We start from the raw sequence: 26,542 nt of genomic DNA, 5'->3' as shown, positions 1-26,542 counted from the left end.
ACCATCAACCCCGTTCAGTTGAATGGTTCCGCTCGCGATCTACAAGGGTATGTAGATGCACTCCCCTCTCCCTGGTTGCTAGATGACTCCATAGATTGATCTTGGTGATGCGTAGAAATTTTTAAAATTCTTCTACGTTCCCCAACATAGTGCACCCGGGTCTACGCCGGCCGGCACCTCGGCAGCAAGCGGCCCCTCCGTCAGTTGCACGCCCGCCGTTGGCGGTGCCTCGACATTAGCCGAGCTCGAAGCCATCGAGGTAGCTAAGCCTCTCAGGTGATGACTTCATCTCCTTTCCTTTGACTGGGCATCCCTAACGCCCTACATGTTTTCGCAGGGCGCCGCCGACGTTCCATGCACTCTCCTGCACTTCATGGGCGGCGAGTTGATCGATGTCGCCAAGGGCAGAATCATTCAACCTGGCAACCCCGTGTTCCACAGTAATCCGATGCCACCCACCGTGTATAGGGTTGAACTGGTTCGGGTGCTGCCAGGCTGCGACGAGTTGTTACCTCCGATTCGACCCACTGGGGCCGACGAAGATGATGTGATGACCCTCAGCGCCTGCGTAAGCTGGCCCCTGCTTTGGCCGAAGAGCCAGATTCGTTTGGGGGCAGGGGACACCACCCCACAGATAACACCGCCAGTCGTGCCGGCGCCAAGACATGGCAAGACCGCCGCAATGCTACCGGACATGCCGGACATCCCTATGGCACAGGATCCGAACATGCATATGGCACAGGATCCGGACGATGATGACAATGACGACGGTACATTTACCAACGTCGATAAGTACTTTGCCGAACATGGGTACGGTGACGAATTCTTGGGGCCTCCTTCTCAAGAACCCAACCCTGCAAAGGACAACCGCGATCTAGCTGGTACCGTGGAGAAACCCAATTGCAACAGGCGTCGTCTGGCGTTTAGTTCTCAGGAGACACCTCCAGCTGCCGCCTTCACCGAGCCTCAGATAGCCGAGGTGCAAAATATTATCAGCCCCAACACACTCAAGAAGGCGGTCTATGAGCAGAACTCGGTCCCATTACAGAAGAAGAAGAAGGGACGGAAAAGAAAGAGTAACAAGGGTGCGAGCCAGCCAGCACCAAGTACGATCCGTGCTCAGGACGGTCCACCTTCACCTAAGGATATCTCAAGGAGGGTGCATGTGGCGGGTAGGCCGATGCTACCGACTAATCTGCTCAATGCTGCAACTGGTGCTATGCGCAGTCTGCATGACAGTGTTCTTTCTTTGGAGAAGCGGCGTATCCCCGAGAATGATGTGGCATACCCGGTTTTTGTGGCCAAGGTGCCAGAGGGCAAGGGCTTTGTGGATAACGCCATCGGGGGTATGATCATCCTGTGGTTTGATGACATCTTCGCTATGTTTAACCTTCATCAGCTGCACTACACCTTCGTTCGGCTATTTTGGCTGAGTATGGAGATGCGGATCATTAGAGACAAGACCCCGGACATCGTGATAGTCGACCCCTTCTACATGTGTGCCAAGATCTTGGGCAGCGCTGGGGACCGGCAAGTCACGAGTTCTTACCTCGAAGGCATCATTCTGGCAAACCCAGATAAGGATAACTTCCTCGTGCCTTACTTTCCCGAGTAAGTCATCCCCTCACCGCCCCATAACATATGATTTCTTAGATTTCGATCATTCTTTTTTTCTAACATTCCGTGTTTTGTGCAGTGACACACATTGCACACTCATCCTCTTAAGCCTGAAATATTCCATGGCCACGTATTTCGACTCGGACCGTCAGTCGAAGAAAGACTACACAAATATCAAGAAAGTTCTTGATGATGTTCTCCCCGGCTACACCAGATCTGGAGGCACCTTCACCAGGCCAGTTTGTAGGTACGGCAAGCACGTGTTCGCCCACAATACGACGTTCCCCTGTGTCAAGCAGCCGCCTGGCGGTCATAAGGATGCCTACTACGCCCTCCATCACATGCGGGCGATCGTATGGGACCATAATCACCTTCTGCTACCAAATAATCTCAAAGATTGGGCCGCAAGCTTGTCGACAATCCAGGACGTGGACATCAGACAAGAATTCTTTCACAACCAGTCAGAGTTTGCAGAAATCATCCATCAAGATGTCCTTCATACCTTGGGGCAGTTCTACCTCAGATATCAACCGTCCAACAGTGAGATAGACACAACGCTACAAATGCAGGTTGACAATGCTCGCGATTTCATGACCATCACGAGAGACAATGGCTTCATCCACGCTCCGGTCCCTGAGTCAAGTCGAAAGTAGTGATGCTATGTGTAGTTCTGAAATATTGATTAGCTCATGTTGTAATTAAACTTTAATGAACTTGTATGTCTCTTTGGTTTGGACAGTCGTTCAACTTAGATGTAATCGATGCTATTTATTAGTAGGACCATGAATCATGCTATTAATGTCTTGCTTTTCTCTTCCAATCCTTTTGTTGCATACTTATATATTGCTTATGTATTGTCTGTGAATTGATACTAACGTTTTGTTTGGCTAGTGCATAGAGATACCGTCGTATGTTGTGTACAAGGGTAAGGTTCCCGGAGTCTACAACGACTGGGAGGAGTGTCGGAGACAGGTTCACCGTTTCAGCGGTAATAGTTACAAAGGGTACACCACTAGGGCGGAGGCGTAATCAAGATACGCGCGCTATCTAGCGGGAGAGAGGAGGGAGCGGAGGAGGAACCGGATGAAGACCAGTTTCATCACGATGATGCTCATCGTGATGACCGCAGCTCTCTTCTATGTGATGGTAGTTTAGATGATCGATATCGACTTGTAATGTGAAGACAAACTCGCTACTCGCGGTCTCGAGACTTGTAATGTTCTATCTTTGTTCAGTCTTTTGATTTCGGAGACTAATATGATGAATTGTATTCGGAGACTAATCTTCTATTGTATTCGATGAATCTGTTGTTGCTATGTGGTGCTATCTATATTCTGTCCAGTAATATATTTTGTAACTTGTGCAAATATCAGAAAAGAAAAACAAATCCCTGATATTCAAACTAGTGGCGCACCACCAACCAGTGCGCCATTAGTAAGCCAGAGCACACTAGTGGCGCATCATCAACTAGTGCGCCATTAGTAAGCCACAGCACATCGGCAAATATGGCCCCTGGGAGGCATACTAATGGCGCACCATGGGATATACTAATGGCACACTGCATGGTGCGCCATTAGTATACCAGATACTAATGGCGCACCCGTGGTGCGCCATTAATAAAAAAATTCTAATGGCGTGATGCTAGTGGCACACCTGTAGTGCGCCATTAGTAGGCAAAACAGGTGCACCACTAGCAGGCCGTTTCCTAGTAGTGCACGAGGCATGCGAGGGAGAGCATGGACCAAAACAAAGATCCAAGGAAGAACAGAGGAAAAGGCAATCGAACCAAGAGGATAAGAAAAACCAGAATGCGAACTTCCATTAAGGAAAAAGGGGGCAAGCCAACTACGGAAAGAAAATGAAAAGCCGCATCCGACACCTAGTCTAGTCTTCTCACCAGAGCGGAGCTAAGTGCTGCCACTAGGACGTGGGAGGCAGCCCCCGAGGCCCGAGGGAGGCACTCCTGAGACTCCGGGGCATGTACAGCCCCACTCATTATTATGTGAGAGTGTCACGAGCGGAGACCTTCACAGGCATGCGGCCTTGCTTCACAGGCGCCGGGCCTTGCTTCATGGGTAGAACTTCCAGAGGTGCTGGCTGTTCCAGGCGTTCTGGATGGGGATCCCGTCCTGTGTCTCCAGGAGCGCGATGCTAGGCCTCGAGACACGAGCGATCCTAAACAGGCCTTCCCACATGGGCAAGAGCTTGTGCAGCCCTTCCCTGGAGAGCACCCGCCTCTAGACGAGAACACCCAGCTCGAGCGTCCTGGAGTGGATGCTGCGAAAGTGGTACCGTCACAGCGCCTGCTGGTACCTTCCCACTCGGAGCGAGGCTTCACGGCGGCGTTCCTCCCCCAGCACAAGGTCCACCCCGCATGGTGTCCTGCTGCGTCTCATCAAACGCCAGGCCTCACACAGAGCGATGCTTGACCTCGTGAGGGAGAACCGCTTCTGCTCCGTAGAGGAGGAAGAATGGGGTCTTGCCTGTTGGCTTGGTGGTGGTGGTGCGGATGGACCATAGCACAGACTGGAGCTTATCGTGCCAGCCCTTGCCGCAGTCCTCAAGCTTCTTCTTGAAGGGCCTGGTCTTGAGGCCTCAGATGACCTCCGCGTTGGCACGTTCGGCTTGACCGTTGCTCTGGGGCATGCCACTGAAGCGTAGCAGATCTGCATTCCAAGGTTAGCACAATATGCCTTGAAAAGATTGCTAGTGAACTGTGAGCCATTGTCGGTGATGATCCGATTAGGGACCCCAAACCGTCTTACGAGACCTTTGATGAACTTGACCACAGATCCAGCCGGGATGGTGTAGACGACTTCTACCTCCGCCCATTTGGTGAACTTGTCGATGGCGACGTAGAGGTAGCGGTAGTCCCCAGGCGCTCGAGGGAACGGGCCTAAGATATCCAGCCCCCAGACTGCAAACGGCCACGATAGTGGCATGGTCTGGAGGCCCTGGCCTGGCTGGTGGATCTGGTTGGCGTGGAATTGGTAGGCCTCGCACGACTTCCCCAGCTCGATTGCATCGTTGAGCGCCGTAGGGCAGTAGAACCCTTTACGGAACGCCTTGCCGACGAGGGTTCGTGATGACAAGTGGTGCTCGCAGTCTCTGCCGTGTATGTCAGCCAGCAGCTCATTCCCCTGTTCCCTGGAGATGCATCGTAAGGAGACATCATTTGGCCGCTTCCTGTATAACTCACCATCCTGGATGCAGTATGCCGTAGCCTGTCGGGCCACGCGCTCCGCGTCCTCCTCCTTCTTCGGCAACGTCCCTTGCGTCAGGTATTCCTTGAGCTCCTTGGTCCAGCACCCCTCCTGAGGCTCGAGCGCCAGAAGTAGGCGCACTCCCGAGGTCGGGCCGCAGGCCGGGGCTCCCGAGATAGGTGGTTGGGGGAGCTCCTCCCGAGGCAGCGCCGGCCATGAAAGCGGAGGTGCTGCCGAAAGCTTGAAGAGCCGCTCCTCAAAGACGCCAGGCTCTTGGGGTTGTCACTTGGATGCCCTTTTGGCGATGTCGTCGGCCTCCTTGTTGGTGCCACGGGGTATGTGCTACAACTCTAGACCCAGGAAATGCTTTTCCATTTTGCGTACCTCCGCGAGGTATGCCTCCATGCGCTCGTCCTTCGGCTCGTATACCTTGTTGGAGAAGTTGACGAGGAGCTGCGAGTCACCCTTGATGGTGAGGTGCTTCACCCCCAGGGCCACCGCGGCCTTGAGGCCGGCGATGAGGCCATCGTACTTCGTGATGTTGTTGGAGACCTTCTCACCCTGCAGGAAGCAAAGCTGCACGGCGTAGTAGAGCTTGTCCTGAGTAGGTGAGATGTGCACTGCTCCAGCCCTCGCGCCCTGGCGTGCGAACGCGCCATCAAAACACATGACCCAGCCATCTAGTGCTTCACTTCCCAGCGAGAGGGATCAGTCCTCGCCTGCTTCAAAGCCCGAGGCGTCAGTCCATTCTGCCACGAAGATGGCGAGCATGGACCCCTTGATGACCCTAGTTGTGCTGAACTCCAGCTGGAATGCTTGCAGCTCGATGTTCCATTCGGTGACCCTCCTAGTGGGTAGACCGAGACAACCTTGATTGGGTGAGCTTGGAAGTAGTGCCACAGTTTATGTGAGGCCACCAAAAGTGTGAGCAAGAGCTTCTAGGGCATGGGGTACCGTTCCCTTGCATCCCGTAGTACCGTGCTGACGAAATACAATGGGTGCTCAATGAGGGTGGGAACATCGATGGAGCTTGTGCCTGTCGGCAGTTGGGGCGTCTCCTGAGATGACGGGACCCCAAGAGCCTGATCGCCTGCTGGGGCCTCTACCGGCCCGCGAACACCGCCTTGCTGGGCCCGGTCACTCATTGGCATTGTTGCAGCCATTGTGGTACCCTCCGGGTCCTGCATCGGCTTGGCTGGTGGTGCAGCGCGGCAGCCCCTTGGTCTGGCGCTCTTCTCGAACAGCCACTAGAGCTGCGCTAGCGGAGTAGGGAGTGGCGGCAATGTAAACCACCATGGGCTCAAGAGGGTGGGGCGCCACCATCACCGGGGGACTGGTCAGGTATCTCTTCAGGTCTTGAAACGCTTGGTCGGCTTCTAGGGTCCACTCAAACGGGCCCTTCTTCTTCATCAGCTTGAAGAATGGCATGGCGCGCTCTCCCAACTTGGAGATGAAGCACCCCAGCGAGGTCACACAGCCTGCAAGCTTCTGTATTTCCTTGAAGGTTCGTGGTGGGATCATGTCTTCTATCGCCTTGACCTTCTTGGGGTTGGCCTCGATCCCCCTGTGGGACACGAGGAAGCCTAGCAGCTTGCCAGAAGGGACACCGAACACGCACTTCTCCGGGTTGAGCCGCAAGTCCACCTGGCGCAGGCTCGAGAAGGTCTCCTCTAGGTCCTGAATCAAAGTTCTTGCCGCCCAAGACATCACCACAATGTCGTTGATGTAGGGTTCTGCGTTCCTCCCGAGCTGCTGGCCCAGGGCGATGTGCATCAGCCGTTGGAAGGTCGCGCTTGTGTTGCACAGCCCGAATGGCATGCAAGTGTAGCAGTACACCCCACACGGGGTTAGGAAAGCCGTCTTCTCCACATCCCCTACTGCCATCTTGATCTTGTGATAGCCTGAAAATGCGTCCAGGAAACACAGCAGGTCGCATTTGGCGGTGGAGTCAACAATCTGGTCGATGCGCGGGAGCGGGAGCGGGAGCGGGTCTTGGGGACAAGCCTTGTTAAGGTTGGTGAAGTCAACACACATGCGCTCCTTCCCACCTTTCTTCGGTACGACGACGGGGTTTGCCAGCCACTCGGGGTACCGAACCTCGCAAATGACACCTGCTGCCTCCATCTTGCAGGTTTCCTGGACAATGAAGGACTGCTTCTCTATGGATTGTCATCGCGCCTTCTGGTTCACGGGGCGCATATTGGGGCACACCCTTAAGTGATGCTCGATCACCCCTCTTGGGACCCCCACTAGTTGCTTGGGTTCCCAGGCGAATACATCCTTGTTCGCGCATAGGAACCTCACCAATGCCTCCTCTTGATTTGGGTTGAGGTTGGCGCCTATGGTGAAGGTGGCTCCTGAGGACCCATCTTCCTCGACCAGCACCTACTTTGTTTCGGCTTGATCTTGAGTGAACAACTGCTTCTTCTTTGCTGGTGCGGCCTCCCTAGCACTTGGGGTGGCCTCGTTGGCCGGTCGTGCCACCGCGGCGGTTTTGAGGGTGCACTTGAGCACCGCTAGAGCCTCCTTGGTATCTCCAACTACAGTGAGGACGTCCTTGCTCCCGGTCATCTTCATGAGATTGTAGGCCGGATGGGTCGCCGCCATGAACTGAGCCAGAGCCAGGTATTTGAGGATGGCGTTGTACGGGAGGCCGATGCGGGCAACGTCGAAGTCGATCAACTCGGTGCGGTAGTTATCGCAGGTGCCAAAGGTCATAGGAAGGCGGATCTACCCCAAGGGGCTTGGGGAGCCGCCGCTGACACCGGAGAAGGGCTTGCTGGGTTGGAGCCGTTGGAGTGGTACATGAAGAAGGCTGAAATCCTCCATGGGGAGCATGTTGAGACCGGCGCCGCCGTCGATGAGGGTCTTGGTGACAGCTACGCTACAGATGGTGGGCGTGCATAGCATTGGGAGCACGGCCGGGCCGATGGTGGTGGCGGGGTGATCCCTTGTGTAGAAGGTAAGGTCGGCCTTGGGCACCGCCCAACCCGGGGGAGCTCCTTGCCGCGCGGTGGCGGTGCCAATCTGGCGAAAGAACGACTTGGTGTGCTGGTCCGAGGGTGGTGCTTGCTAGCCGCCGAGGAGGGCCACGACAGCGAGGGGCATCAGTGCCGCGAAGCGCGCGACGAAGAGACTGCGCAGCTCCTCCCAGGAGGTCACCGAAGATCCTAGCAAGCTGAGAAGCCAGGTGCGTGGCACGCCGGCCAGGGCCAGGGGGAACCAGTTGGCCATGACCTGGTCGTTGCCTCCGGCTTCAAGGACGACCTTCTCATACGCCTGCAGGAAGGCCGCCAAATTTGTCGCGCCATCATAGCGGGGTGGCATCTCTCGCTTGAACTTGTGTGGCCACCGCACCTTCCGCAAGGTATGGGTGAAGGCCCGGATGCCCGCGGCGCATCCGCAGGTGCACACAGGCCTAACAAAAGGGCTGGCGTCCGCCATGAAGCTGGATGAAGCAAGCAGAGAGGCGGAGTGGGTTCCGACAAAACCCTTGAGGTTCGAACACTGGGTGCACATGAAGATCTCTCCTCCCTCTAGCCCACGCCCTCACCGCAATCTCAAGGGTTAGTGTGTCAAACTTGCAGAACAAAGGGACACAAGGTTTATGCTGGTTCGGGTCACCGATGTGGTGTAATACCCTACTCTAGTGTGGTGTGGTGGATTGCCTCTTGGGCTGAGGATGAACAGTTACAAGGGAAGAACAACCTCCTGAGGAGAGGTGCTGGTTAGTTTGTGTGGTTGCCTTGGTGGAATGGATCCAGTCCAAGATGAGATCCCCCTCTACGGTGGTGGCTAGTCCTATATATAGAGGCCCGGGTCCTCTTCCCAAATATTAGGCAGGAAGGGATCCCACAACGGCCAATTTGAAGGGGGACAACTAGTACAAGCTATCCTGACAAAAGGTGGTCTTCACCTGCCAAAGGCTTTGGTGGTGACGCCGTCCTGGGCTCCACGATGACCTCCGTCCTACCGTACTGCTCGTCTTGGTCTCGTTGCACTGATATGGAAACCTTTGCTTGCTGCCTCAGGACTCCTCGCCTGCGCTTGCCTCTTTAGCTCCAAAGAGGAAACGAGGACACTGCACGCGCTAGCGCCCGCCTGGCCCTGGTCGTCATGGCTTGCGTCACAGGAACCTCGTGAGGCGCCCCTTGCCTTGATCTCTGCGCCCCTCACGAGCCAGCCTGGTGAGGCCGCCCCCGAGGAGGTCTTGCATTGTCCGTCTCGCGAGGCTTGGCCCCTCGAGAGGGTCTTGAGTGTTTGCTACTGAAGTTGGGCCATACGGGGCCGCTGACGGAGCCACACCGTGGGCCGCAGGCAGGCAAGTCTGGGGACTCCTGTTCCCAGGACACCGACAGAGACACGTGCGAAGACCGATAACAACACAGACGATTACTGCTAACAAGCCGTGTGTGTTGTGAGCAAACGATTGCTGGTATACAATTGTGAGTGATTGATGAAAACATCACCGACGGGTTCCATTGTTTAGTCCGTGTGTGATGTGATTTTCTTTGTCCGCACAACATCTATGCTATGTCTACAACAGCAACATATATACTTAAAAAGATAACATTGCATAACCAAATTAAGCATACAATTACACAAGTGACTACACACATAACATTTCCACACACCAAAGAAAGCAATTACATGCATACTAAAGTAGGAGAAACGAGGATCTAATCATCTACTTATTGTTGTGACGATGCTTGCCATTGCTTTGCTTCCGGCTGGATCCCTGGCCGTTTTGGGGAAGGAGGGACTTCCTCATGTCAACGATCCGCCTATACACGTCGTAGCTCGTGTATGCCTCCTTGGCCGCGTACACAACGTGAGCTCTGTCGAGTTTCTCCATCCAGGCCGAGTGCCAGGCATGCTTGTCCTTGTTGCACGAATCCTTCATATCTTTGTAATAGGGGTCGATGATGGCCTCGACAAGGTGAACCAATGGGTCCTTCTCATGCTCGTTGCTTCCCTTGATCTTGTATTGGCCCTGGATGTCGACAAGATTCTGGCAGGCGATGCCCGAATTCTCTAGTGCCTTCACATCGTTGGTGATGTCCACCGCAGTGAACATGTAGTGGGGGCTATTGACTAACCTGGCGAAATGCTTGCAAGGCCTTGTGGCCAGGTAGTAGTGGTAGACAAGGACATGGTAGCGCACGCACATATGCGTGACGACAACCTTGGGACGAGACCCAGCACGAGCGCGGGTGTACTCGAGGTTGAACCCGACCACCTTGTACTTCTCCTCGGCAAGCAACAGCTCCATGATATGGATGGAGTGCTCCGCCCAAACCGGGTCGTTGGTGTACACCACCGAAAGGTCCATGAACCTTCTGTGGGTGTCCAACACGGCACGCATGGTGAACTACTGCTCGTCGTCGGCAGCCGCTCGGAGCGCCATTGGAGCCACGCAGGATACCCTCTAAGAATTTCTTAGGGTGGGTGTGCTTCTTGCAATGGTGGGGCGCGATCGAAAGGTTGAAGAGACATAAGGGTAGGTTAAATGGCCGCTATAATCATCACGTCTTGTCACGGCGTTCATAGCGGAGGATTCCAGAATCCAGTGCACGCTTGACAACACCGCACCCCAGGCATGGGCTCGAAGAGTCTGTTCCCGCGCTACCGCACTATTTACTGGGCAAGCTTCCCACCCGGCTAGTTTGGCCACGCGTCGGCTAGAAGAGAGACAAATCGTGGGTGTTTATTGGCAAAAAGCTTTGTAAAAACGAAGTGTGTGGAATGACTTCGGTCTTAAGTTTACCCTTAGGTGATGAGGTCAAAGTTACACAGAAGGGTGATGATGGACACTCAAGTGCGATAATTAATTCCGCGCTCTATGGTGCACACGGTGGAAGAAACCAACTGTGTGCAATAATGTCGAAGATCGCAGTCGAGTTAGCTATACAGATCATGTGCTGTGAGATTGACAAGGTAAACTGATTTGAGAATGGTTAATAAAATCTAAGACCGTTGCACATTAAGGTTAAAATAGTGCTAGCAATATACGAGTCTCATACGATGCCATTTCAACGATTGTACCACAAAAGCTTGAAATGTTAGAAGGTTCAAATTCCAGAGTTATATGACTCAAATTCGAAGATTACAAGGTTCAAACTGATATTAGAAATGAAATTCAGCTCATCAGCTGCAAACGCTCGCGCTGATGCACAGGACATGGATATCAGAGAGGTTCAAACTAATATCACCGCTTCTATGTCTGGCTTTGAAACCACACAATTTTTGCAAAGGGGTCAGCCACTGAGAAATCATGTATGGGGTTGACCCGATGACTTCCGATTACTCTGTCATCTGAAGTTCCAAAATGAAATTCAGCATTTTTGGAGCCTACTCCATTCTGTCGCAGGCGCCAACGCTGATCAACAGACCGTTCATTTTTGCAAAATAAATGTAGGCAGACCTCATTTCCTTTAGCACCCTTGCTCTGAGAACAAAGAACCTAGCGAATATAATCTCCGGTAAGGTCCTTAGGTAGGAGTTCAAAGTAATTTCTCAGATATGCAGATCTAGGCATTCGACGTGATTGTTATATTGTATCACATTATCCACCACTGGGCATAATCTTATCTACAAAAGAAGAAAACGTGTTAGTGCCTACATGCAGTTTTGAACATTACTACGGGCCTAGCTATTTAGTTTGCAGGATTTGTAAATGCACTAACATGCCATCTTCGATCTAACATAATTAACATGGGCATTTGATTACATTCTAGAAAAATGTAGCCTTCTCCACAAGAGGTTGGAGTGGATGAAAAGTTCCCTAGGAAAACTAGTACAGATGAATCCAAAGGAGTAATGCTTATTAATTGTAACCATATGGATCAAGCAACCAATATGGGGGGCATGTATGTACTGAAATCCTCCAAAAGAACCTTCAGAAATCGTAGTACATTGTCATTGTAAACTTGGAAAAAGGTGTCACAAATTGAACTCCCTTGTGGTTAACATTTAACAGGAAAGGAACATCAGCTCGATATATAGCTTCTCCAGGCACGGAAATCATCTTAGGAAACTGACAACTTGCTCCAGGTCGGGCTCAATAGATTCTAGTGCCAAGACCTTCACTGTGCGTAGTTTCGGGGTCAAGCTTGTCGGAATCATTTTCTGAATGAAAGACGACCAAACATCTTTAAAAATAGAAATAATATTAATTTGTAGAAGGAGAGGTAGAAGGCAGCTGTTGTACCTAAACGGTTGTGGATCCAATAACAAGTTCGGAGTATTTGTCACACGAGTAGCCCACCACTCTCAATTTCGGCGCAGAAATGACATTGATTCTTGTTGGACCTTCTTGATCAACTACAAGTAATCTCTCAAGTGCAGGTGTGTCCTGGATGACCATACCGTGGTCCACCTTTTGTGATGTCTTCCTGCCGCACCAGCAACACACATAAATAGTCTGGAGAGTCATATAGGTGATGTGGAAGGTACTCAACCCATTGATCGCCTGAAGACAAAGGCACTCGAGTGCAGTACAACCATGGGGCAGGCGCTCCATGTCACCCTTTGAGAGGCAGACGGCGACGAGATCGAGGTGCTTCAGTCGTGGTAGAATAAGAGCGTGCGCATCATTAAGGGGCGGGAAATGGTAGTTCCTGAACTTGGCGACGCGCAGCGTGGGCGCGAGGCGGCAGTGACCGCATATGCCCATCATCAAAAGTGAGCTCCTCGAGCTAATCTAGGGCGGTGGATCGGATCCAGTCGTCAAGCTTGGCTCGGTCCTTGCCGTTGGAACGGAACTTGCCCATTCTAAGGACTTTGGTTGTGCCAAGGTTACTACCGAGGATCTTGGAGAATGCATCCAAGCTTTTGCGATAGCCATGGCAGAGCTTGTGGGTGTCAATGAGGTCGAGAGGGCTGGAGTTCCATAGGGGGCACCATCACCGGGAAAGGAGGGTTGTCCGCGCCCCATATTTGATTGGGAGGATGGAGATGATGACTCTCGACATATCATCGAGGACGCTGCTGATTAAGTCTAGGCCTGCCGGAGTCCCTTGCGGTTCTAGCTCGCCCCGCCTCCGCTTGTTGGCAGCCCCGTTCTCCACCTCCGGAATCTCCTTGTCAGCGGCGCTTTCTGATAGAAATGGGAGTACAGGGAATATTTAGTTAAAACAGGGTAATAGAAAAGTGTATTGGTAACTAGAAGTTATTAGGTAGGAATATAGTAAGATAAGGGAATAGCAATTGGTTGCTTAAATACTACACAATTCATTCGACATTGCTGGGTAACTCAACATATGCAGATAGTTGGAAAGAAAACTTACTTCGAACAAAGTCTGGAAGGATGCTTTTGTCGGGGAAGTTAGCATATATCTCATGACCAGGCCCTTCTATGTGTAGTGCCATTTTAGTGCCAGCTTTCAGTACATAAAACTTTTCAATTTCATTCCGAAAGCCAGTGCCAAAATAGGAGTCACCACGTTCATCAAGTCTTATAGTAGAAACGATTGTAAATCCATGGTTTGTGCGCAGTATGACATTCGTGGAGCCTTGATGTATGTAAAGGGAAAACATTGTGCACTACATAATCTGTTTCATAGCGAGGGATGTCCTGCAGAAAATGGTAAGGTGTTAAAGAAAATATGGTAACATGCAAATATGGGCCCAAATTGAAAGAACTATACAACAATTGAAATCGAAGGACAAATGTCTATAATTAAACAGATAGGGTAAACATGATGTTATGGAAATATGAGAGTAATCAGAAGAACAATACATGTTTAATTTGCCTAATATAGAAAGAAGAGGGGGGAAATCCCCTTTGACGTATATGGTGCATGTGGAACCTTTTATCCAAATGTAGCAATATTTAGAATATGTTCAGGAAAGATGGCCATGCCAACCGATTTAGGGTGAGATTGAAGATACCGCGCTCATCCTCAAGTTATCTCGTACGATGAGATGGAATCTCTGGCGGCGGTCACCAAGTCCTGAAGTATCGACGCATTGTACATTCAACGAATGAAAGAAAACCCTCAAATCAACTCGAATAAAAATGAATTAACGGTGATTTCCGCCAGGTGATTAAAGGAGGCAGATGAACTGGGATAAGAGATGAGATAATATCTCGTTAAATTAGTTACCTTGTCATCCATGAGAAAGAACCCTCAGTACAGCAGATTCCCCAACCGAGCGGACCTGGGTCGACCACGAGCAGTGTCGAGAAAGTCGATGGCGATAGGCGGCGACAAGCGGAAGTGGCAAAATGTGGTGGGCTTTGCCGGCGGCCAGGCGGCGGCGGCGGCAGGCATAGAGCTAAGTGTTTACCATCGCGATAGGCGGTGCCATGGCATAGACGTGGAGGAGGTTGTGCAGGTGTGAATGGGGAACGTACCGAAGGGGCCGAGGTGGGTGGCGGGCGGGGTGAGGGTTTTTGTGACGTGGGGATGGTGAGGGTTTTCTTTTTTCTTTCTTGAATTGGGTGGTGAGGGTTTTCTGTCCCACACAAAATTTTGGGGGCGACAATTTGCTAGAGTGAACCGTGTGTGATTGACGCAGTAGGCAAAATGATAGTCATTGCACACGGTTCCAATTTTGGGAACCGTGTGTGATTGACATACTACCTCCGTCCTGGTTTATTGGTCCCCCGTTATATTTTTTACCAAAATTTGGCGAAATATTTAACATACTCAGACATAGATAATAAGCGTACATGTACATAAGCATAGTTAAACCATAAGTACATAGTTCAACCATCATTAAGCATACTCAAGAGTACATAGTTCGATCCATCCCACCTCTCATCTCACATGCGGCCAACACGATCCTGAAGCTTCTCCAGGTACTCGGCGTACGTGTCATGCACCACCCTGCGAGAATACTTCTGCTTGAAGGAGCCAACGGCCCGTCCTCTTGCATGCGCAAGAACACTTAGATACGCATCATGAATCTTGTGATTGCAAAATGGGCATCCATAGCCGTCGTTCCAGGTCCTAATACGCCTGTTCTGCATTCCCGCATAAAGCTCCCTCGGGATTCGCCTCTTGTACCTCCTCTGGGCATCTTCATCCTCGCTATAAACATCGTCATATAGTAAAACAAATTTGGCATCAAATCACTGATTACATACCATGAAGTAGGATTAGGAATTTATGGCTATTTATTTATACATATTCAGAGATTATGGTTTGATTTTTAAGCACAGTCGTCTATGTACATGAAGGAAATATGCCCTAGAGGCAATAATAAAGTTATTATTTATTTCCTTATTTCATGATAAATGTTCATTATTCATGCTAGAATTGTATTAACCGGAAACATAATACATGTGTGAGTACATAGACAAAAAGAGTGTCACTAGTATGCCTCTACTTGACTAGCTCGTTGATCAAAAATGGTTATGTTTCCTAACCATAGACATGAGTTGTCATTTGATAAACGGGATCACATCATTAGGAGAATGATGTGATTGACTTGACCCATTCAGTTAGCTTGGCACTTGATCATTTTCGTTTACTGCTATTGCTTTCTGCATGACTTATACATGTTCCTATGACTATGAGATTATGCAACTCCTGATTACCGGAGGAACACTTTGTGTGCTACCAAGCATCACAACGTAACCGGGTGATTATAAATGTGCTCTACAGGTGTCTCCTATGGTACTTGTTGAGTTGGCATAGATCGATATTAGGATTTGTCACTCCGGTTGTCGGAGAGGTATCTCCGGGCCCTCTCGGTAATGCATATCACTATAAGCCTTGCAAGCAATGCAACTAATGAGTTAGTTGCGGGATGATGCATTACAGAAACGAGTAAAGATACTTGCCGGTAACGAGATTGAAATTGGTATTGAGATACAGACGATCGAATCTCGGGCAAGTAACATACCGATGACCAAGGGAACAACGTATGTTGTTATGCGGTTTAACTGATAAAGATCTTCATAGGATATGTAGGAGCCAATATGAAAAACCAGGTTCCGCTATTGGTTATTCACCGGAGACGTGTCTCGGTCATGTCTACATAGTTCTTGAACCCGTAGGGTCCGCACGCTTAACGTTCGGTGACGATCGGTATTATGAGTTTATGTGATTTGATATACCGAAGGTAGTTTGGAGTCCCAAATGAGATCGGGGACATGACGAGGAGTCTCGAAATGGTCGAGACATAAAGATCGATATATTGGAGGACTATGTTTGGACTCCTCCTCCTGGCGCGCCCTCTCCTTCCTTCTTCCTCTCCTCCTTCCTTTCCTCCTCCTAGTAGGAGTAGGAAAGGGGAGTCCTACTCCTAGTAGGAGGAGGACTCCTCCTCCTGGCGCGCCCTACAGGGGACGGCCGGCCTCCCCCTTGCTCCTTTATATACGGGGGAAGGGAAGCACCCTAGAACACACAAGTTGATTGTTCCAAGCCGTGTGCGGTGCCCCCCTCCACCATAATCCACATCGATCATATCGTAGTGGTGCTTAGGCGAAGCCCTGCATCGGTAGCAACATCATCACCGTCATCACGCCGTCATGCTGACGGAACTCTCCCGTGACGCTCTGCTGGATCGGAGTTCGTGGGACGTCATCAAGCTGAACGTGTGCTGAACTCGGAGGTGTCATGCGTTCAGTACTTGGATGGGTCGGATCGTGAAGACGTTCGACTACATCAACCGTGTTCTCATAACGCTTCCGCTTACGGTCTACGAGGGTACGTAGACGATACTCTCCCCTCTCATTGCTGTGCATCACCATGATCTTCTATGTGCGTAGGATTTTTTTTGAAATTACTACGTTCCCCAACAGTGGCATCCGAGCCAGGTTTATGGGTAGATGTTATATGCACTAATAGAACACAAGTGAGTTGTGGGCGATACATTTCATACTGCTTACCAGCATGTCATACTTTGGTTCGGCGGTATTGTTGGATGAATCAGCCCAGACCGACATTACGCGTACGCTTACGCGGGACTGGTTCTACCGACGTGCTTCGCACACAGGTGGTTGGCGGGTGTCAGTTTCTCCAACTTTAGTTGAACCGAGTGTGACTACGCCCGGTCCTTGTTGAAGGTTAAAACAACACTAACTTGATGAAATATCGTTGTGGTTTTGATGCGTAGGTAAGAACGGTTCTTGCTCAACCCATAGCAGCCACGTCAAACTTGCAACAACAAAGTAGAAGATGTCTAACCTGTTTTTGCAGGGCATGTTGCGATGTGATATGGTCAAGACATGATGCTAAATTTTATTTTATGGGATGGTCATGTTTTGTAACAAGTTATCGGCAACTAGCAGGAGCCATATGGTTGTCGCTTTATTGTATGAAATTCAATCGCCATGTAATTGCTTTACTTTATCACTAAGCGGTAGCGATAGTCGTGGAGGCAATAGTTGGCGTGACAACAATGATGCTTCGATGGAGATCAAGGTGTCAAGCCGGTGACGATGGTGATCATGATGGTGCTTTGGAGATGGAGATCACAGGCACAAGATGATGATGGCCATATCATATCACTTATATTGATTGCATGTGATGTTTATCCTTTATGCATCTTATTCTGCTTGATTGATGGTACCATTATAAGATGATCTCTCACTAAATTTCAAGGTACAAGTGTTCTCCCTAAGTATGCACCGTTACCAAAGTTCGTCGTGCCGAGACACCACGTGATGATCGGGTGTGATAAGCTCTAAATTCACATACAACGGGTGCAAGCCAGTTTTGGACACGCAGAAATACTCAGGTTAAACTTGACGAGCCTAGCATATGCAGATATGGCCTCGGAACACTGAGACCGAAAGGTCAAGCATGAATCATATAGTAGATATGATCAACATAGTGATGTTCACCATTGAAAACTACTCCATTTCACATGATGATCGGTCATGGTTTAGTTGATATGGATCACGTGATCACTTAGATGATGTAACACCCCGGATGTAATTTACCTTATTTGTACTCCAACTCTTGCCGTTTCCAGCACTAAGTTATTTTATTTCCTCGTTGTCGGGTTTTTCTCTCCGTGTGTTTTGTCTTTGTCATACATCTCTTATCATGTCATCATGTGCATTGCATTTTCATACGTGTTCGTCTCATGCATCCGAGCATTTTCCCCGTTGTCCGTTTTGCATTCCGGCGCTCCTATGTCCTCCGGTGGTCCTTTCTACCTCTTTTCATGTGTGGGTGTTAAACATTTTCAGATTGGACCGAGACTTGTCATGCGGCCTTGGTTTACTACCGGTAGACTGCCTGTCAAGTTTCGTACCATTTGGACTTCTTTTCATACTCCAACGGTTAACCGAGGGACCGAAAAGGCCTCGTGTGTGTTGCAGACCAACACCCATTCCAAAGTGGCCCAAAACCCACCTAAACCTCCTCCATCATCTAGAGCATTTGATCACGATCACGTGGCCACAAACAGCACCTCATTTGGAGCTTCCTAGCTCCCTCTACATCTATAAATAGGCCTCCTCTCGAAAATTCCGGGTCTCCTCCACCCCTAACCCTAACCCCAGCACATTCGCGCGGCCGGACACGTCCGGTCCAGCCGGACAAAACCGCCACCGCCAACCGAAAGCCGCCACCTTTCGCCGCCTCCTCTCTCCCGCCACCGGCCCGGGGAAGCCCGCTCCGGGCCCCCGAGGCCCGTTAGCCACGCCGCCCGCCGCCCGGCTCCTCTCTCGCCGCCGCCCGCCTCTACTCTCACCGGCCTCCGCGCCGCCGTACGTCGGTGAGCGCCGCCCTGCTTCGCCCTCGCCGCCAGCGAGCCGCGCCACCACCGGGCCGCGCCGCGCCGCCCAGATCGCACCGCCGTCCGCCTCCTCTCCGTCCTCTTCCTCCTCCGGCCGGTCACCGCGAGTACGAGCTCCGGCCACCTCGTCCACCGGCGAACAGGAACTCCGGCGCTGGCGAACCTCGACTTCCGCGTCTCAGATCTAAGATCTGAAATTTTTAGGGTTGACTTCGATCCAGTTTTGCATTATTGTTTGCATACTTTGACATGCCATAACTTCCTCATCATAGCTTTGATTCGTGCGTGTAGCATATCAAAATGTTCATCTCGGCGAGTACATCATTTAATATCATTGCATCATTTTCATTTGATCTCATCTTGATGCCCGAAATGCTGTTGCAAGAGGGCTATGTGATGATTATTTCAGATTTGTTTCAGCAAATGCACTTCTGTCATTTTTGCCATGATTAATGTGTGCATGCTATGATCCTGAGCTCTACATGTGTTTTGAAGAATGCCATGCCATCTTTACAGAGGTGTATGCCATGTATTTTTTGATCTTTGTGGTGACTAGCACAAGCATGCAAAGTAGCTTACTCAATGATCCTGATTTCAGGGACTTAGAATTTCACTAAGTCCTTGCCCTGTCATTATTTTTATGCCATATATTCATGTTGTTTCCTAGTGATATGTGCCTCTTTTGAGGATGCTCAATAAGAATGTTTTGTAGATAATGTTGTGCTCTATCCATCCATGTCTTTTTTTGCAATTATGTAGCACCATAGCTTGAGTGAATCGAGCTCTACTTTTGCTATAAAATGTTCCTGGCAGATTGTTAACATGTTTAGCAATTTTGCCGAGCTTGTTGTTGTTGATCCGTGCATGCTATGTTGTTGTTCTTGCCATGCCTAGCTTCTATGCCATGTCTATTTACTGGGTGTATGCTTAGATTATCATGAAATGCTTTGTAGTGAGTGCATCAAGTCTGAATCTGTTTATGTTTTTGCTATGTTCACATGCTTGCAATTGTATTTTCTGATCCCTTTTGGCTTATGGTCACTAAGGGGCTTTTGTTATATGCTTAGAGTAGCTTCATGCCATGCCTTGCTTTGCCATGATATGTTCCTGTAGCATCTAGTTATCATGCTCTAAACATTGCTTCCTGATGATAAATTCCTGACATGCTATTTATCTTTTGCACTTTTGCCATGCTTGTTTGAACCTGTTAATGAGTGAATTAGCCATAGCTCAGTGTTCATATTTTGTCAAGCATCATGAGTGGATCCCTGCCATGTATTTGGTTGCCATGTTTGAGTGCAGTAGCTTATTTATCTTGATGCATTTAGGAGGGTACTTGCTGTTTATCGCGGACCAGTGCCATATTTGTTTTGCTTGCCTTTTCCGAACCGTGCATCCAATTGCGGTGATCTTTATATCGATTTCGACCGAAATCAACTAACCTTTCTAGTGGCACTCTTGGATTTCCATGTTGAGTCCAGGTTCTATCATTCGTTTGCAAATCATGCATATGCATCACATATCGCATCCCGCATATCATACCATGTTTGCATCATGTTGTTTGTGCATTGCACGTGGTTGATTGTTCTCCCTTTGCTTGTTGTTCTTGCTTGGGTAGAGCCGGGATACGAGTTCGTGAACGAGGAGCTCGTTGAGTACGCCTACGAGGATCAAGGCAACTCTGAGAACTTTGCAGGCAAGATGACCATACCCTCGAAATCACTTCTATCTTTGCTTGCTAGATGCTCGCTCTTTTGCTATGCCTATGCTACGATACCTACCACTTGCTAATCATGCCTCCCATATTGCCATGTCAACCTCTAACCCACCTTGTCCTAGCAAACCGTTGTTTGGCTATGTTACCGCTTTGCTCAGCCCCTCTTATAGCATTGCTAGTTGCAGGTGAAGATTGGAGTTCGTTCCTTGTTGGAACATGTTTATTGTTGGGATATCATCATAGTATCTTGTTTATCTTAATGCACCTATATAGTTGGTAAAGGGTGGAAGGCTCGGCCTTATGCCTAGTGTTTTGTTCCACTCTTGCTGCCCTAGTTTCCGTCATATCGGTGTTATGTTCCCGGATTTTGTGTTCCTCACACGGTTGGGTTATAATGGGAACCCCTTGACAGTTCGCCTTGAATAAAACTCCTCCAGCAATGGCCAACATTGATTTTACCATTCGCCACCTAGCCTCTTTTTCCCTTCGGTTTCCGGAGCCCAAGGGTCATCTTTATTAAACCCCCCTGGGCCAGTGCTCCTCTGAGTGTTGGTCCGACCTAGTAGACTGCGGGGCCACCTCGGGGCAACTTGAGGGTTGGTTTTACTCAGAGGATGTCTCATCTGAGTGTGCCCTGAGAACGAGATATGTGCATCTCCTATCGGGATTTGTCGGCACATTCGGGCGGTGTTGCTGGACTTGTTTTACCATTGTCGAGGATGTCTTGTAACCGGGATGCCGAGTCTGATCGGATTGTCTTGGGAGAAGGAATATCCTTCGTTGACCATGAGAGCTTGTGATGGGCTAAGTTGGGACTCCCCTGTAGAGATTTGAACTTTTGAAAGCCGTTCCCGCGGTTATGGGTAGATGGGAATTTGTTAATGTCCGGTTGTAGATAACCTGAAACTGAACTTAATTAAAATGCACCAACCGCGTGTGTAACCGTGATGGTCTCTTCTCGGCGGAGTCCGGGAAGTGAACACGGTGTTGGAGTAATGCTTGGCGTAGGTTGTTCTAGGATCACTTCTTGATCATAGTTGTTCGACCGTGCTTTTGCCTTCACTTCTCGCTCTCATTTGCGTTTGTTAGCCACCATATATGCTAGTTGCTTGCTACAGCTCCACATCATATCTCTGCCTTACCTATAAGCTTAAATAGTCTTGATCGCGAGGGTGTGAGATTGCCGAGTCCCCGTGACTCACAGATTCCTTCAAATCAGATGCAGAGACCGATGATGCCGCTCCAGATGATATGACCGAGCTCAAGTGGGAGTTCGATGAAGACTCTCGTCGTTACTACGTGTCTTTCCCAGATGACCAGTAGTGGTGCCCAGTTGGGGCGATCGGGGACTTTGTCGCATTTGGGGGTTGATCTTTATTTTGGTTCCGTAGTCGGACCTTGAGTGTATTGGATGAATGTAATCTTATTTATGTATTTGTGTGACGTGGCGAGTGTAAGCCAACTATGTACCTTTCCCTTTACTTATTTACATGGGTTGTTGTGAAGATTACCTCACTTGCGACATTGCTTTTAATGCGGTTATGCCTCTAAGTCGTGCTTCGACACGTGGGAGATATAGCCGCATCGAGGGCGTTACAGATGATTAGAGGGATGTCTATCTATGTGGGAGTTCTTAAATATGATTAATTGAACTTTAATTTATCACTAACATAGTACCTGATAGTATTTTGCTTTGTCTATGTTGTTGTAGATAGATGGCCCGTGTTGTTGTTCCGTTAAATTTTAATGCGTTCCTTGAGAAAGCAAAGTTGAAACATGATGATAGAAATTTCAAGGACTGGGTCCGTAACTTGAGGATTATCCTCATTGGTGCACAGAAGAATTACGTCCTGGAAGCACCGCTAAGTGCCAAACCCGCTGCAGGAGCAAAGCCAGATGTTATGAACATATGGCAGAGCAAAGCTGATGACTACTTGATAGTTTAGTGTGCCATGCTTTACGTCTTAGAACCGGGACTTCAAGGACGTTTTGAACGTCATGGAGCATATGAGATGTTCCAGGAGTTGAAGTTAATATTTTAAGCAAATGCCCGGATTGAGAGATATGAAGTCTCCAGTAAGTTCTACAGCTGCAAGATGGAAGAGAATAGTTCTCTCAGTGAACATATACTCAGAATGTCTGGGTACCATAAGCACTTGACTCAACTGGGAGTTAATCTTCCTGTTGATAGTGTCACTGACAGATGTCTTCAATCACTGCCACCAAGCTATAAGAGCTTCATGATGAACTATAATATGCAAGGGATGGATAAGACGATTCCCGAGCTCTTCGCAATGCTAAAAGCTGCGGAGGTTAAAATCAAGAAGGAGCATCAAATGTTGATGGTCAACAAGACCACCAGTTTCAAGAAAAAAGGGTAAAGGGAAGAAGAAAGGGAACTTCAAAAAGAACGGCAAACAAGTTGTTGCTCAAGAGAAGAAACCCAAGTCTGGACCTAAGACTAAGACTGAGTGCTTCTACTGCAAAGGGAATGGTCACTAGAAGCGGAACTACCCAAGTATTTGGCGGATAAGAAGGATGGCAAGGTGAACAAAGGTATATGCGATATACATGTTATTGATGTGTATCTTACTAATGCTCGTAGCACCTGGGTATTTGATACTGGTTCTGTTGCTAATATTTGCAACTCGAAACTGGGGCTACGGATTAAGTGAAGATTGGCTAAGGACGAGGTGGTGATGCGTGTGGGAAATGGTTCCAAAGTCGATGTGATCGTTGTCGGCACACTACCTCTACATCTACCTTCGGGATTTGTTTTAGACCTAAATAATTGTTATTTGGTGCCAGCGTTGAGCATGAACATTATATCTGGATCTTGTTTGATGTGAGACGGTTATTCATTTAAATCAGAGAATAATGGTTGTTCCATTTATATGAATAATATCTTTAATGGTCATGCACCCTTGATGAGTGATCTGTTTTTACTAAATCTTGATAGTAGTGATACACATGTTCATAGTATTGAAGCCAAAAGATATGAGTTTAATAATTATAGTGAAGGAAATATGCCCTAGAGGCAATAATAAAGTTATTATTTATTTCCTTATAATCATGATAAATGTTTATTATTCATGGTAGAATTGTATTAACCGGAAACATAATACATGTGTGAATACATAGACAAACAAAGTGTCACTAGTATGCCTCTACTTGACTAGCTCGTTAATCAAAGATGGTTATGTTTCCTAACCATGAACAATGAGTTGTTATTTGATTAACGAGGTCACATCATTAGTTGAATGATCTGATTTACATGACCCATTCCATTAGCTTAGCACCCGATCGTTTAGTATGTTGCTATTGCTTTTCTTCATGACTTATACATGTTCCTATGACTATGAGATTATGCAACTCCCATTTGCCGGAGGAACACTTTGGGTGCTACCAAACATCACAACGTAACTGGGTGATTATAAAGGAGCATTACAGGTGTCTCCAAAGGTAGATGTTGGGTTGGCGTATTTCGAGATTAGGATTTGTCACTCCGATTGTCGGAGAGGTATCTCTGGGCCCTCTCGGTAATACACATCACATAAGCCTTGCAAGCATTACAACTAATATGTTAGTTGTGAGATGATGTATTACGGAACGAGTAAAGAGACTTGCCGGTAACGAGATTGAACTAGGTATTGGATACCGACGATCGAATCTCGGGCAAGTAACATACCGATGACAAAGGGAACAACGTATGTTGTTATGCGGTCTGACCGATAAAGATCTTCGTAGAATATGTAGGAGCCAATATGGGCATCCAGGTCCCGCTATTGGTTATTGACCGGGGACGTGTCTCGGTCATGTCTACATTGTTCTCGAACCCGTAGGGTCCGCACGCTTAAGGTTACGATGACAGTTATATTATGAGTTTATGCATTTTGATGTACCGAAGGTTGTTCGGAGTCCCGGATGTGATCACGGACATGACGAGGAGTCTCGAAATGGTCGAGACGTAAAGATTGATATATTGGAAGCCTATGTTTGGATATCGGAAGTGTTCCGGGTGAAATCGGGATTTTACCGGAATACCGGGAGGGTTACCGGAACCCCCCGGGAGCTATATGGGCCATAGTGGGCCTTAGTGGAAAATAGAAGGGGCTGCCCTAGATGGGCTGCGCGCCTCCCACTTCCCCTAGTCCTATTAGGACTAGGAGAGGTGGCCGGCCCCCTCCTCCTCTTTTCCCCCTCCGAGGAATCCTAGTTGGACTAGGATTGCGGGGGAATCCTACTCCCAGAGGGAGTAGGACTCTCCTGCGCCCTCCTCCTTGGCCGGCCAGCCCTCCCCCTTGGCTCCTTTATATACGGAGGCAGGGGACACCTCTAGACACACAAGTTGATCCACGTGATCTATTCCTTAGCCGTGTGCGGTGCCCCCTGCCGCCATATTCCTCGATAATACTGTAGCGGAGTTTAGGCGAAGCCCTGCTGCTGTAGTTCATCAAGATCGTCACCACGCCGTCGTGCTGACGGAACTCTTCCCCGACACTTTGCTGGATCGGAGTCCGGGGATCGTCATCGAGCTGAACGTGTGCTCGAACTCGGAGGTACCGTAGTTTCGGTGCTTGATCGGTTGGATCGTGAAGACGTACGACTACTTCCTCTACGTCGTGTCAGCGCTTCCGCAGTCGGTCTGCGTTGGGTACGTAGACAACACTCTCCCATCTCGTTGCTATCCATCACATGATCTTGCGTGTGCGTAGGAAATTTTTTGAAATTACTACATTCCCCAACAGTGGCATCCGAGCCTAGGTTATTTATGTTGATGTTATATGCACGAGTAGAACACAAGTGAGTTGTGGACGATACAAGTCATACTGCCTACCATCATGTCATACTTTGGTTCGGCGGTATTGTTGGACGAGACGACCTGGACCAACCTTACGCGTACGCTTACGCGAGACCGGTTCCCTCGACGTGCTTTGCACATAGATGGCTTGCGGGCGACTGTCTCTCCAACTTTAGTTGAACCAAGTATGGCTACGCCCGGTCCTTGCGAAGGTTAAAACGGAGTCTATTTGACAAACTATCGTTGTGGTTTTGATGCGTAGGTGAGATTGGTTCTTGCTTAAAGCCCGTAGCAGCCACGTAAAACTTGCAACAACAAAGTAGAGGACGTCTAACTTGTTTTTGCAGGGCATGTTGTGATGTGATATGGTCAAGGCATGATGCTAAATTTTATTGTATGAGATGATCATGTTTTGTAACCAAGTTATCGGCAACTGGCAGGAGCCATATGGTTGTCGCTTTATTGTATGCAATGCAATCGCGATGTAATGCTTTACTTTATTACTAAGCGGTAGTGATAGTCGTAGAAGCATAAGATTGGCGAGACGATAACGATGCTACGATGGAGATCAAGGTGTCGCGCCGGTGACGATGGTGATCATGACGGTGCTTCGGAGATGGAGATCACAGGCACAAGATGATGATGGCCATATCATATCACTTATATTGATTGCATGTGGTGTTTATCTTTTATGCATCTTATCTTGCTTTGATTGACGGTAGCATTATAACATGATCTCTCACTAAATTATCAAGAAGTGTTCTCCCTGAGTATGCACCGTTGCGAAAGTTCTTCGTGCTGAGACACCACGTGATGATCGGGTGTGATAGGCTCTACGTTCAAATACAACGGGTGCAAAACAGTTGCGCACGCGGAATACTCAGGTTATACTTGACGAGCCAAGCATATACAGATATGGCCTCGGAACACGGAGACCGAAAGGTCGAGCGTGAATCGTATAGTAGATATGATCAACATAATTATGTTCACCGATGAAACTACTCCATCTCACGTGATGATCGGACATGGTTTAGTTGATTTGGATCACGTGATCACTTAGAGGATTAGAGGGATGTCTATCTAAGTGGGAGTTCTTAAGTAATATGATTAATTCAACTTAAATTTATCATGAACTTAGTACCTGATAGTATCTTGCTTGTTTATGTTGATTGTAGATAGATGGCTCGTGCTGTTGTTCCATTGAATTTTAATGCGTTCCTTGAGAAAGCAAAGTTGAAAGATGATGGTAGCAATTACACGGACTGGGTCCGTAACTTGAGGATTATCCTCATTGCTGCACAGAAGAATTACGTCCTGGAAGCACCGCTGGGTGCCAGGCCTGCTGCTGGAGCAACACCAGATGTTATGAACGTCTGGCAGAGCAAAGCTGATGACTACTCGATAGTTCAGTGTGCCATGCTTTACGGCTTAGAATCGGGACTTCAACGACGTTTTGAACGTCATGGAGCATATGAGATGTTCCAGGAGTTGAAGTTGATATTT

The sequence above is a fragment of the Triticum urartu genome, chromosome 7A (assembly GCF_056163025.1).
Source record: "Triticum urartu cultivar PI428250 chromosome 7A, HENAU_Tu73, whole genome shotgun sequence".
Taxonomy (NCBI): Eukaryota; Viridiplantae; Streptophyta; class Magnoliopsida; order Poales; family Poaceae; genus Triticum; species Triticum urartu.
The sequence above is the reverse complement of the archived record's forward strand: the minus strand, read 5'-3'. Positions refer to the sequence as shown.